Source organism: Anser cygnoides, chromosome 8 (genome assembly GCF_040182565.1).
Source record: "Anser cygnoides isolate HZ-2024a breed goose chromosome 8, Taihu_goose_T2T_genome, whole genome shotgun sequence".
Classification (NCBI taxonomy): Eukaryota; Metazoa; Chordata; class Aves; order Anseriformes; family Anatidae; genus Anser; species Anser cygnoides.
In genome coordinates, this window is record NC_089880.1 from 16,068,426 (window position 1) to 16,081,112 (window position 12,687).

At 40.7% G+C, this 12,687-nt stretch overlaps 1 long non-coding RNA gene across 3 annotated transcripts; it reads right to left on the reverse strand.

Moving 5' to 3' along the window:
• Positions 1-688: 688 nt before the first annotated feature.
• On the reverse strand, positions 689-4,974 carry LOC106034058 (uncharacterized). Of its 3 annotated transcripts, XR_001205781.3 has the most exons (4): positions 4,894-4,972; positions 4,567-4,702; positions 2,379-2,522; positions 689-957 (listed from the first exon to the last, which is right to left on the reverse strand). It is a non-coding gene; the product is annotated as an uncharacterized lncRNA (long non-coding RNA). The 3 variants fall into 3 exon arrangements; XR_001205782.3 differs by lacking the exon at positions 4,567-4,702 and having other exon boundaries at positions 4,894-4,974; XR_010833339.1 differs by lacking the exon at positions 4,894-4,972 and having other exon boundaries at positions 4,662-4,883.
• Between the last annotated feature and the right edge of the window lie 7,713 nt (positions 4,975-12,687).

Below are 12,687 nucleotides of genomic sequence, written 5' to 3' on the forward strand. Positions count from 1 at the left end.
TGAAATTGCACATGCTTTGCATAAATTTCTGCTGCAAATATCATATGCAAAGTTTATGTCCTTTACTAGAACAAGGGACAGCTATTTTAGCAGTACTTCCAGTCTCCATCTTCAGTATGGTGCAATGGAAAGATAGATACAAAGCCATTGCTATCCTTAATTTGTTAGGCAACTGAAAAGTCAACACAAGTTATTAAATGTAAAACAGCACCTTGGGACTCTCAGTACAATGAAACAATTTGAAACACTTTTCTATAACTCAATATCAGATTTAGAAATTAATTTTGAAAAACAGAAAGTCTTATCTGCATCTCCTGACTTTACAAAAATGGACAGGGAAGCTTACTAGAAAAAGCTCCCATGACATTTCTATCACTTCTGCTTTCAGTCATAGTAAGATACTAAAGAGCAGCCCATAACACAGATTTTTTACTCCTCTCCCCCTTACAGACCAGGCACTGGAGGATAGACTGAGGAAGTATTTGCTTCAGCACCTTCATAAGTGTTGGTTTGAGAAAAGATTAGATTTTGAGAGAAAAGATATACTATCCCCAAGCACATAAAAAATGTTTGCTCATTCTCAATAACTACAAAATTTACTGGGACAACTGGAAGCCAGAAAAAAAGATGTAAATTTTCTTAAGTGTCTAATAATTTTTATTTATTTGCCTCTAGCTCCATTTCCACAGGAAGTCCCTTCCTTCAGAAAATAAGTTACATTACTTTATGATTCAGTGCATGAATGGGTAGGCAGCATGGGAGATTATGAATAAGATTCCATATTATTAAATGGTCATAAATGCACCCACTTGAATAAGGCTTTGAAAGAGCAATCCGTCATCAGATTTTAGACTAGTCTAGATTTGCATGACTTGCATAAAGCCAGCCCCACCTTCAAGTTCACAACCATTCTCAATTCTTCTCAAATCAGGTCAACTTCTCCTTACTCCACTGTTGCTGTCAAATCAAAAAGAACTTAATTATTAAATGAAAGCTTTTGGTTCCTTCACAATATCCCCTTCTCATTTCCCGACCACAATCCCTGTTTCTTGTAAGCCTTAGGGCACAGATTCTAACGTGATAAGAAATAGTAAAGTGCACCTACTTGAAAAATGAGTTGCATAAGTAATCTTTTCTGAACATTTTGCTTTCTAGCTTACTTTATTCAGCCATTTTTAACAGTTTAAATTTAGCTAAAATCCTGCAGTTTCTTCTTTTACCTGCAGTGAGTAACTGTCCCAGCTTTTGTTCTCCTTTACAGAGAGGAGAAAATTCACATAAATTTAACAACCCAGTAAGGATTGAAGCCAAAGGTGAATGTAGTTTTTTGTTCAGCACTGGCCTGCTGGTAAACCAGTCCTTGATGTAAGCAGTGTGGAAATTTGTGGTTTTTCCACTTTTGTTTTCTATTTTCCAGAGAAAGCTGGTATAATCCAGACTGGTCTAACCATGTCAAAGTCATGTTTGTTATCAGGTGGTGAAGATGACCACCTAGAGTCTTCTACAGGGGTTCAGGGGTCAGGCTTGCTATCTTGACTGCTGGCACTCTTACCTGCAAGTCTCACAGCACACTGCAGAAGACTTTGGTGTCAGCTGCACAGAGTGACCATGACACACTTTGTACATTAGAATAATGAAGACTCTTTTCTTTTTAGTGAAATGGAAAGACATCCTTCATGAGTAATAGAAAGTTATCTAGGAACTCAGCTTTTGTTTGAAGTACTTATAGCCACGGAGCACCTCCTTTACATATATCATATTATTATTTAGAGGATAGGCATTTTGTATGTGCTTGGCTGGAATTAAAACCCTTATGTTAATGCTCACTTAACAGAATAACTGCTTAAATTTAATAGACCAGCAGATGTTGTCAAATTATTTTTGAGGTATGTTGGTATTGCAACTAGCAGTGACTTGGGCAAATGCTTTGTGCATAAATTGAGATGCAAAAAACAATGAACTCAATTAGCAGTTGTGGGATCACAGGATTACTTGGGTTGGAAGGGACCTCCAGAGCCTGCTGGTCCCACCTCCAACTCAAAGCAAGGGCAGCTCTGGGGTCAGACCGAGAGTCTTAGTCCATGTCAGGTTTGACTAAGGTGCACCTATTTCTCAGGACTGTGTGTGCCTTTATTTCTACCATAAAAAATATTACCCGGCCGTAAAGGTTGTTCCAGTCTTCAAATCTATTTTTAACATGGGATATGATGACCACTCCTAATAGAAGGGGAGAAGGCAAATGAACCACAGGTGAGAAATTTAGGTTTAAACAAAGATTACAATCAGAAATGACTTCAGTGAAATCTGGCCATTGAACCAGAGATCCTCAGCAGACATTATGCAAGATCACATGTATATGTGCATTTTTGCATACATACCTGCATGGTATAGACGTTATCCCACAAGCAGGAGTGTGCATTCATGTGTGGCAAATGCAGCAACACACAAAGGATCGGAGGTGGCACAAGTGGTGGGGCAAAACTGATGTCTGATTCTTAAGCTATATAGTGTTCTTTACTGCCCTGGTAAAACAATATCAGTTGCAAAACCAGTTTAATTATCTTCTATTTATTGCATTGTGAGGTAAAAACTGGTGTGCATCATTGAATCTAATTGTAGAAGCTATAATAAACATCTTCAAGTTTTAGTCTTGGTAATTTGGAATAGGGTATGACTAGGGAATGTTGTAAGGAATAAAGTAAAGTTTATGTTTAAAAGAAATATAAACCTGTTAAGATAAAGAAATTAATATTATGGAAATATATGGCTTTGACTCTGCTCCACTATGATATCAGAAGTCAAAACAGGTAAAATGAAATCTATTTTTAAAATATATATTAATATTAACTGAGATCCATAAAGGGAAAAAGTCTGTGAAAGGCTAGAGCTAAGGTTTCCTTAGTTGAACTTAACACTTAGATAAGCAACACAGCATTTAACTCTCAATCACTTTTTAAAAAATATTTTCAATCTATATAAAACACTTAAATCATTAGCCAAGTTTTAATTCCCTGCCACACCATTAACATAGCCCTTAAATGAAAAAGAACTATTTGCAGATAAAATAATCAAGCCATTCTTTTCAGACATGGTAGGCCGCAGCCAATGCTACAGAAATTCACTTATATTTTTTTTCAAACTTTTCCTGGCCTTTTCTTGATCTCATACAAAACCACCTTTAACTGGAAGTTTATTTTGCTTAATAATATTAAGTGTGTTGAGTGGACTCCTGAGTAAGAATTGGACTTGTGAAGCCACATTCATTCAGAAATGGGAGACACTCCTCCCCTTCCCTAGAAAATATGAGGTTGTTTTCATCTCATTTCTTCGTATTCTGGGAAGAGAGGAAATGTTTCCGGATGGAAATTTTTGGACAAATCTGTCTTTTGTTAGAACTTTATATTTTCATGGAATCAAGCCAATTTCAACTAAACTGTCCTTGGGAAATATTTCTCAGGTCTAGCAAGAAATTTCTGGTCAAAACACAGCTGAGACCTCCCCTCTTTGCCCTATCTTTTGGATAATGTAAACGTTTCCTCTTTTATGGGTGCTCTCAGACAAGTGTTCAGGATACGTTTTTGTAATGCCTTCATCTTCCTGGTGAAGGCATTAACTACCAGTATGATCGCTGTCACAGGATCACTAATTCCTTCCTTGTTTTTCATTTAGTTGCTAACTGGCTCAGGAAGATAGCAGGCAAGTGGACAAACATTGCTTTTATTCTTCCGATGAACAGACTTACCTTCTCATGCTGCTATTTAACATCAATAAATACTAAGAGCACCTGGAGCCTTTCTTTCTGAGAGCAAACCACCGCACTGTGGAGGTCTTCAAGACCCACCTGGTTCATCTCAGCTTTCCCCCCCCCCCTTCCCTACCCTTTGTGACCAGCTACAAATGGCTCTAGGAGTGTTGGGGGGCAGGGAAACACGGCAGGCTGCCAAGCCCGGCTCACCCACCTCCCGAGGGGAGACGTGCCCTTGAACAGAAGAGCCGAGAGCCATGTCTGGAGCTAAGTGACACTCACGTCAGTTTTGTAAGAGGTCAGAGAAATTTTTGGAAAAAAAAAAAAAAAAAGGCTATGAATGTCATAGAAGGAAAGCCTGTAATACAGTTATTAGGGCCAATTGGCTGAGACAGCATTGTCTGGACAGGACAGCGTACTCCCAGACCCATTATGCTCTAAAAAGAAGCGCTCTGGCCAAAATCAGACTGCACCACTTGAATAACGTTTCTTAAATTATCATAGAAAAAAGATGTTTAAAACAGTATGTGTAAGTTATCAGGGGTATGGAAGCCTAAGCAAAGGCTAGAGACATTTTATACTGCTTTCAAGTGAACTGGCATAAGGGGAAAGCTCTTAAAATTCATTATACAGGCAAAATAGTCATGGCCAAGCACAAAAAGCTATGCTGAAAGCAGAGTAAAAGTGCTTCTGGGAAGAAAAACAAATATATTTAAATTAACTAGGTTAAAAAAAAAAAAGAAAAGAAAAGGCACTTGTTTTTTCTAGACAATTATGGTAGCCTTTCTTACACAGAGTTATGAAAGATACAGTTAAGTGACCTGTCAGCTGTTTATACCAAACCCAGTTTAGCCATATGCAGCACATCTGACACAGTTTAGGGCACAAGATCAGGATCCGAGCAGCACAAGCTTACGCAGGTCACCACGTCCTCCTCCTCCCCTTGTCCCCAGGATCCTGGTGGAAAACAAAGAACTGAAGTGCCACAAGGTCAGACCCGTCCTGTGCCGACACTGTCCAAACACAGAGCAAAGCTCCCCTGCCATGCAGCAGCAACGAAGGGGACCTGATAATATTTGTTCAACAGCAAGTGGAGGCTGCCTCAGGAGGAAATGATTTCAGAGGTATGAGAAATTGGGAATACAAACCAAAAAAGCCCTTCTACATGAGGCCGTGGTCCTTGGCACTGCCACCATGGAGTGACAGTGATGCCACAGTGTCATGGTGGGAGGCCACAGTCAGAGGTCACGGCAGCATCACAACGCGCATGACGATCGCCCCAGCAAACCCACGGTATAAGGGGATCTGCACCACCTTCTATACACATCTCATAGGACATCCAGTACCGGACAGCAAGTTGAGCCTACCTGCCCAAGGGTCAGGCAACAGGCACATGTGGTCCAGGGAACACAGTGAGAACCAGAAAAGAGACCTGCAGCATGCCACCTCATAGCAGTGCAGCTGATCTCAGCAGCCATTAGCAGCTCACAGTGCACCTGACAGCCTAACCACAGAACATGTGTGGATTTAAATTAAATTTGAATCACATACATTGGTTTCTGACAGCTATTCCAGGTGCCTGGAGAAGGCAGGCAGCTCCCATACGTGGGCAGAAGAGCCGAATTCTCTGCTGCCTGCTCCTCTTCCCCTGCTTCTCCTCACTCCCCTCTCCTCCCCCGGAGCTTTCAGCAGGCACAAAAACCCAAAAAGTTTCCTAGAAATGCTGTGCAGAGCAGACACACATCTTCACAGCCAGCTTTCACGCCTCAGCTCACCGCCTTTCAAAGAGTGCCACAACCACTCTTGGCAGTGGCATCGATGCACATCACTGCAAGTGGCAGAGGAAACCCAGAAATCCCTCTTTTCAGGTGGGGATGTTTTGGGAGGAAGTTACAGGAAAGGGTATTGCATTGCGAGTTTGTTTGTCCTGTACTGCCAGTGAATATATGTTGTTAGACATTGTCATATGGAAAAGCCGTATCTTGAGTCTGTAAGGTGTTGACTGGCCAGTGGCAGTCGGGCAGGCCTCACAAGGACCAGACCAATGTGTTTACTTCCACCTGGGGCTATTGTTCATTAAACGCACTTATGCATAGATTTCTTCCATATTTAAATACCCACAGCTCTGTCCCTTGCTTGTGTGTTAATGGGTAACTGGCTGAAGTCAAGAGTAGTCTGAAGCAGTAAGTGCTTCCGCAATTGCAGGAGAAATATCTCGTCAGCCTTGTGCTAAGGGCTGAACACACTCCCAAATGGCAGCCCCATGTCGTCAGCTCTCCCACCTCTTCTGTTCATGCATTGCTTCATTAATTATTGCTATTTATATTGTCATGGTGACCGGAGGCTTCTGCGGGGAGCAAGTTTTGTGGTCTAGAAGCTAAGAAAAACACAGACCTTCACGTGAAGGGTTTCCTGTTAGATAAAAGGTAAAACACAGAAGAGAAGCAAAGCATCAGTGGCACGGCATTGTGTAGAGGGAAAAAAATGACAAGGAGGCAGAGTCGAGGATGAAGCAAAAGGAGAAATGTGAGGAAGAGAAGTAACAGAGTGAGGAAGTAAGGAGGCAGCGTAGGAAAAGGAGAAAAAAAGGAAACAGAGTAAAGGAATGATGGCAACAAAAAGACAGTCCAGGAACGGGGAGAAACAGAGAAGGAACATTTGGGCAAACAACCCCTGAGCGTGAGCAGCCATCAGAGGACAGCAGACGGTGCCCAGACTCCCAGCTGTGCTCGGCCAAGGCTGAGGGCAGCCGGGCAGGGAGCACAGAGGGGGGATGCAACCCTGGCTGCCCCGGCTGGGTCCCGGGACAGGTTGGCAGGGACACCTCATGTCTCCGCTTCCCGCCCACCCTCCCCCTTCTCTGCTTTCCATCTCTTTCCCCTACTTTTCATTTTCTTTGTTTTTCACTACCATTCCCTATTTCCTTCCAGCCCTGTTTCTAATCCCCCACTTTTCTTGTCTTTTATTTTTCAGCCTTTTTTCCCTGCCCTTTCCCTTCCCCCTGGCAGCAGAAGAGCCCAACTGAGTTTTGATCACTTTATCAAAGAGTTTTCCCCCCAGAATGGTGTCAGCTCAGTTCTGACCAGGAAAGTTAGACCTCAACAACCTCAAGGAAACAATTTAGAAGTGTCACTCCCAGCAACAGGGAGAAAAAGCAGATGATGTGTTTTAAATTGTGGGTGACTTCTCTCCACCTGAGGGTGCCTGTAGTTAGGTGTTCAGTTCCTGCAATGCTGAGCTTAGGCGACTCGCTCTGCTCCAAGCTCGTGACCAAAGTTGCCAAGGGGTTTGAAGGAAAAGGCCTGTTTAGCTTTTTACAGATGCATTTCTGTCAGAGATTAACTAAATGTGTTTTTGATAAAATCCACATGAGGGGCCCTGAGCATTGTAGACATTTTCCTATGAGAACAACAGATGTTCCAGCTGCTGGGAACATCTGGAAGAGCTCCCCATCTCCCAGAGCAGACCTTTCAGCACCACCAGCCAAGATAACCATGCAAGTCCCTACGTGGAGCTTCCAGGCTGAGGCACTGCTCAGAGTCTTCAGGAGCACTGCGTCAGCAGGTGACATCTGTAAGTGAGCCCCATGCTTTTGTCATCTCCTATGTTACTGAGGCACGTGGGCAGCAAAACCACTGGAATCCACAAGTCTGACCTCTTTTCAGCTCACTTGCAAACCAGCTGAAAGAGACTTGCTAAAGAGTGCTGTAAGAAATCCCGTGTTTTTGGAGTCCCTGTGCTCTAACCTAGGGCATAAGGGGACACTGAGGTTTAAATGAGATTTGTGGTGAGTGTGGTGCATTGTTAGAAGGTAATTGTCACCTTCTGGGCTCTAGAAGAAGCTGGAAGAATTACATGGGGGGCTCCATAAGTAGGTGGAAAAAAATCATTATGTGTTACTGGTGGGAAACCACATCAGGCTGGGGAGAAATGGCTTCTTCCCCAGGCAGCCCCGCAGAAGACGGGAACAGGGCTAGAAGGACCCTTGGTCTGAAAGAGCGTGGCCAGCCTTGAACCATACAGGTCAGGTACAAGAGGGCACAACTCTGTGATTGTTGCAGACCACTTGCACTAAGAGAAAGGTTTTCTGTTATGAGCCTGGTTAAGGGCTGCTTTGCGCTGCTGGCCACTGAGTTCCTACATCATGTAAGGGCCAGCAGCACTCACTTTGAGAACCCCCAGAAATTTTCTTCCTAAGGGAAGGAGGCAAGCCCGTGGTCTACCTCCTGTCTGATCCAACTACTACTACTTTAGGAATCCAACCTAGCTGTGACTCAGAAGACCCAAAAAGGAACCATTTTTCCCCAACATACTCAGCAGACAGAGCTGTGCACCTACAGAGGATGATTCAGAGAATCTCAGATGTCTAAAGCACTTTGATTTTTGGAAAATCTTCCCAAGTTGCCTGTAATAGTAAAGCTTGCTGTAGCTGCCTAAACTATCTATGGCTTTAACTAGAGGACAGTGGGGAGAAATAAGGACTGAGTCACTTGGTAGCATTGGAATAAGATGAAAATTTCAGGACTACACCTTAAATAACCTAAAATAGCAATTCGTCTGGCTTTTAGAGGGTTTTGAATGTACAGAAAACCTGAAAATTTTGTTAACCAAAAATTTGGTTAACCAATTTGTAAAAGCAGAAACTATTTCTGTCCTCTCAGATATCAATGCTGTCATTCAATCAGAAAGAAACTGTCCAGAGTAAAGCATTTTATAATGAAGAGTGTAATCACATCATAATAGGCCAGAATTGTGAGAATGCTAATAAAATAAAATGCCTTTGGTTTGCAGCCAAAAACGTGCAAAGGGGAGACTAGGAGAACTTTATGAAAGGTATGCAAGCTTAGACAGCAAGAAGCTACATTATGATGCTTGAAAAGCTTTTCATAGCCATGTCTTCGTTCATCTAGCTCTTGAATAGTTGCTTGCCACACTTGTTTCAGCATTTTTGGAACAGCAGCAACAATCTCATTTCTTTTGAATTCCTGGACTCTGACATTGCCTCACAGTTACTAAGGGAAAAAAAATGACTTCCAAAAAACTGCAGCTGTGCAGACTAACTGTTTTTCCATTTGCTTCTCTTCTGGTTGAGACACAATGCTAGCACAATAGCACCTAGACGTGGCAGAGACTGCAAGCACTAGCATAGGACAAATGAGGTTTTTTTCCTTCGAGTACATTAAAACAAAACCCTTTAGTAGCCTGCACTAATTCTAGCTGTCTGGCTTCATGTTATTTGTCTATCATAAATTTTCACACCACCATCCCCTGCATTTCCTAAATGAGAAGTACTATAACACAATATATATTGTAAAGAGTATGTATGCATTGTAAACTAAAATCCAAATAAGCACCAAGGGGCTTCTAATGATGAAACTTGAAATGGTTTTGAAGACTATAGCGTAGTAGATTACATATGTTATATAATTCAGTACTCCTGACTCACTTCATTTCTATGCACTGCATACATTAATAGTCTGAATTTAAAGAAACTTTAACTTTCACAGTTGATTCGTCTGTCTTCTGTGAAACATGAATCCTGAATTTCTTTCTTTTACCAGAAATAGACATTGGGTTCTGTCCAATAGACAGCTTAGGTGTGCATAAGTAAGTTTAGCAGCACAGTCTGAATCTAAAGCCTGAAACCCATTCATCAGAAATTCCTAGTCTCACTCCTGATGGGAAACCCTATTTTTTGGTATGTACGCAGTAATTCCACACACACGCACACCAAAAAAAAAATAAAAATGTAATCCCTATTTGCTGTTTCATAAACTTAAATCCCCAAATGAAATACCAAAGACTGGCTACATTTTAAAACTGATGATAGAGTAATAAGAAATCCTTTGGTAGCTCACTGGTTTAAAAGCAGGAGAAGTCATTAGAGACCTAAAGTAATTTAATTCCATTATATTTTCTCTTGGTTCGGTTCTCCAGGTTAGCTGTCTATGTGAACAGGTGCTATTGACTGGACTGTTCTTTCTTTAGAGCAAAGATTTGGCTGTTGAATTTCTTTCCATAGGCACAGTTTTGCATTGCTTTTGATGTGACAGCAAAACTCAGCACATCACCTAAATTGATCCAATCTCAGCATAGCCTACTATCCAGTCTGCAGCAGAAGGCAGAAGATCTGCTTGGAAAAAAAATAAAGACAAAAACATGAGGATGACAAAAACACAGAATAGTTTCTACAGAAGCTGAGAGATGATGTAATGTAAGAGCAGTTAGTTAATTTGGAGGAAACTGGGCTGGTGGGACAGACTCATAAGAAAACTTGGGCTAGAGGGGACCTCAGGAGGTCCCTTTCCAAGCTCCAGTGAAAAGCAGGTCAGCTGTGGAGTCAGACCAGGTTGCAAAGGGCTTGATCCTGTCCCATATGACGCAGGTATGACCAGATGGCATTTGGAAGGTGACTAGTTCTGGAGTAGTCACTGTTTCACACAGCTTGAGAGCTATTCAAATCATCTGATGCAATTTTAAAGCAAAAGGACGAGTTTTTCATAGAACCTATAAAATACAGAATAATTTGCAACAATATACTGGGGAATTGTAAAATATGAAAGATTTATTGATTAGTCATATTAATGGAAGAAAGGTTATTCACTGATTACAAACTATAAATAAAGGCAAGTCAATACGGTCGTCATTATTCTACAGTACCATATCATCTGGTAGTGTATCTCCTAATGTGCCTGCAAAATCAGCCCAAGTGACAATAAAACATGAACCCTGGGATGTGAACAAAAGAAAAATCCTGATAAGAATTGCTGGCAGAAAGAAGCTACAAATTCAAGTATCTGCAACATCTTCTGTTCTGAACTAAAAGCCGCTTTCAAGGCAGAAATGCAATAGCTAACACCATCACAATACTTGTGTTTTGAAGGGGTTTGGTTGCAAGGATACTTCTCTGCTTGTTAGCAGACAAACCCTGCTTGGATGAGAACAGACCCCAGGACCATACCCGAGGGAAAGTCCATTTTATCTCTCCAAGTTATTACAGAACTTGCATTAGCTCACACATTAGCTCACACAAAGCTTTAACAAATATATATTTTTAAGGGCTTAGTGTGTTTGCAAAAGTATTATTTATGATGTCTGCTTATAAAACTGTGCAATAACCTGCCAAGGGAAATTTCAGAAATATTCTGAGTCATCTGCATCGAGGTCATGAAATGGAGAAAGCCTTTGAAATGAATTACCAGTTTCTGGGACGGCAGAAGTAACCAACACCCGCCACACACACACACAAACACAAACACACACCCCAACAACCAAAGTCTTTCCCATCACTCGCTATTGTTTTCCTGTCATTGTCACAGAACCACATTGATTATTGACTCAGGCTGGCTGTATTGATGAGAGAAAAGACCGCTATATACAGCATGTCAAAACTTGGCATTTCTGATTTTCAGAGAATTTTGATGCTTTCAATTTGCATTCAGTTTGGTTTTGTTGTGATTCGAGTAAAAATAGGCTTTCAATTTCCCATAGACTACAAGTTCTGTTGAAAAAGATTCAGAAATGTCAACATCAGGAATAAATAAAAAAAAAAAATAGTGACCGGGATCAGCAGCTCTTGAAATATTGGTTTCATCATTTTGTTGCTATGGCCATGCAGTAATGATGCAACTCTACACTCTCTCATAACAAGACTTGCTACAGAAAAAGTAGTAAATTAACTTTCCTGTTCACATTCATGTGTCCATCTACATCTCACAAAGTTAGATCTTTTGTAATATAGATCGAGAAATTGTATGTTTTCACATACAATTTAATGTTACACAGTATCTATATATCACAGGTTTCCTGATTAAAATATATTTCATATACCCCTTTACAAAGATACTGAACCACCTTCTAACAACATTCCCCCAGTCTTAACAGATATAAATGGGCTGACAAAATTATCCACTTTTCAGTAGTTGCACGGTTAACTTGCACACGGAAATTAATTCCCTTGTCTGTGAAGCTAACAGAAATAAGCACCTCGAAGTATATGAAAAAAATGAATTAACCTTCTGAGCACCACATACATATTTATAAAATGCTAGGAACTAAATAAAATGCTTATAGGAACTCATTCCACCAACATGTGGAAGGTAACAAGAGCAGGGAAAATCCTTTAATTCTTTAATTTGTTCAATGCTTGAGCATATCCTGCTTGAATACACCTACTTTAAATATAATGGAGATAAAATTATCACACACCAGTAGCAACACAGGACTGTTTACCTTGAAAGAGAACTTTGCAAAGCTGTGAACTATTATCTTCTGTTCTCCTCAGTGTTTTGGCACTTACCTGGTGACTCACTGATTATACATGTAAACATGTATTAATCTATTATATCAGAGTGTATGCAAATAGTGTTTCTTTTTCTCTAAGTTGCTATTAAACACAGCATGTAAAGGTCACTATGGCCCTAGAAAAAACATCCAGAGATCTGCCCAGGCCTGTGGAATATCATGAGCATCATGTAATCATATCAGAGTTAAACTCTGCCTTCTAGAATAAACACTTTTAAAAACTTTTTTTCAAATGTAAGCAAAGTTTCCTATGTTTCTTCTTTTCTATAAACATTAATGGCAGCTATAAATACTCCTGGCAACTCATGATTCAGAAGCACTACTCATCCAAACATTATCTTGAATATTTGACCAGGGTTAACAGTCAGGTAAGAGCCTGAAGATACTGTGCTTCCCCAGTACAAGAAAACAGAAATTAAAGAGTCAGGATTTGCTCTTAGATCTAAACACAGAAGGAAATATCTGCCTTTGAATTTCTTCTTCAAACTGAAAGTAAATCCTCACACACACACACACACACACAAAAAAAAAAAAAAAAAAAAAAAAAAAAGAAGCACCCCTTTGGAGATATATGACCGCTTCAGCCTCAGCTATACTGAGCTCCACACCAAAAAAGAGCTGGGAGCAGGGACAGGCTA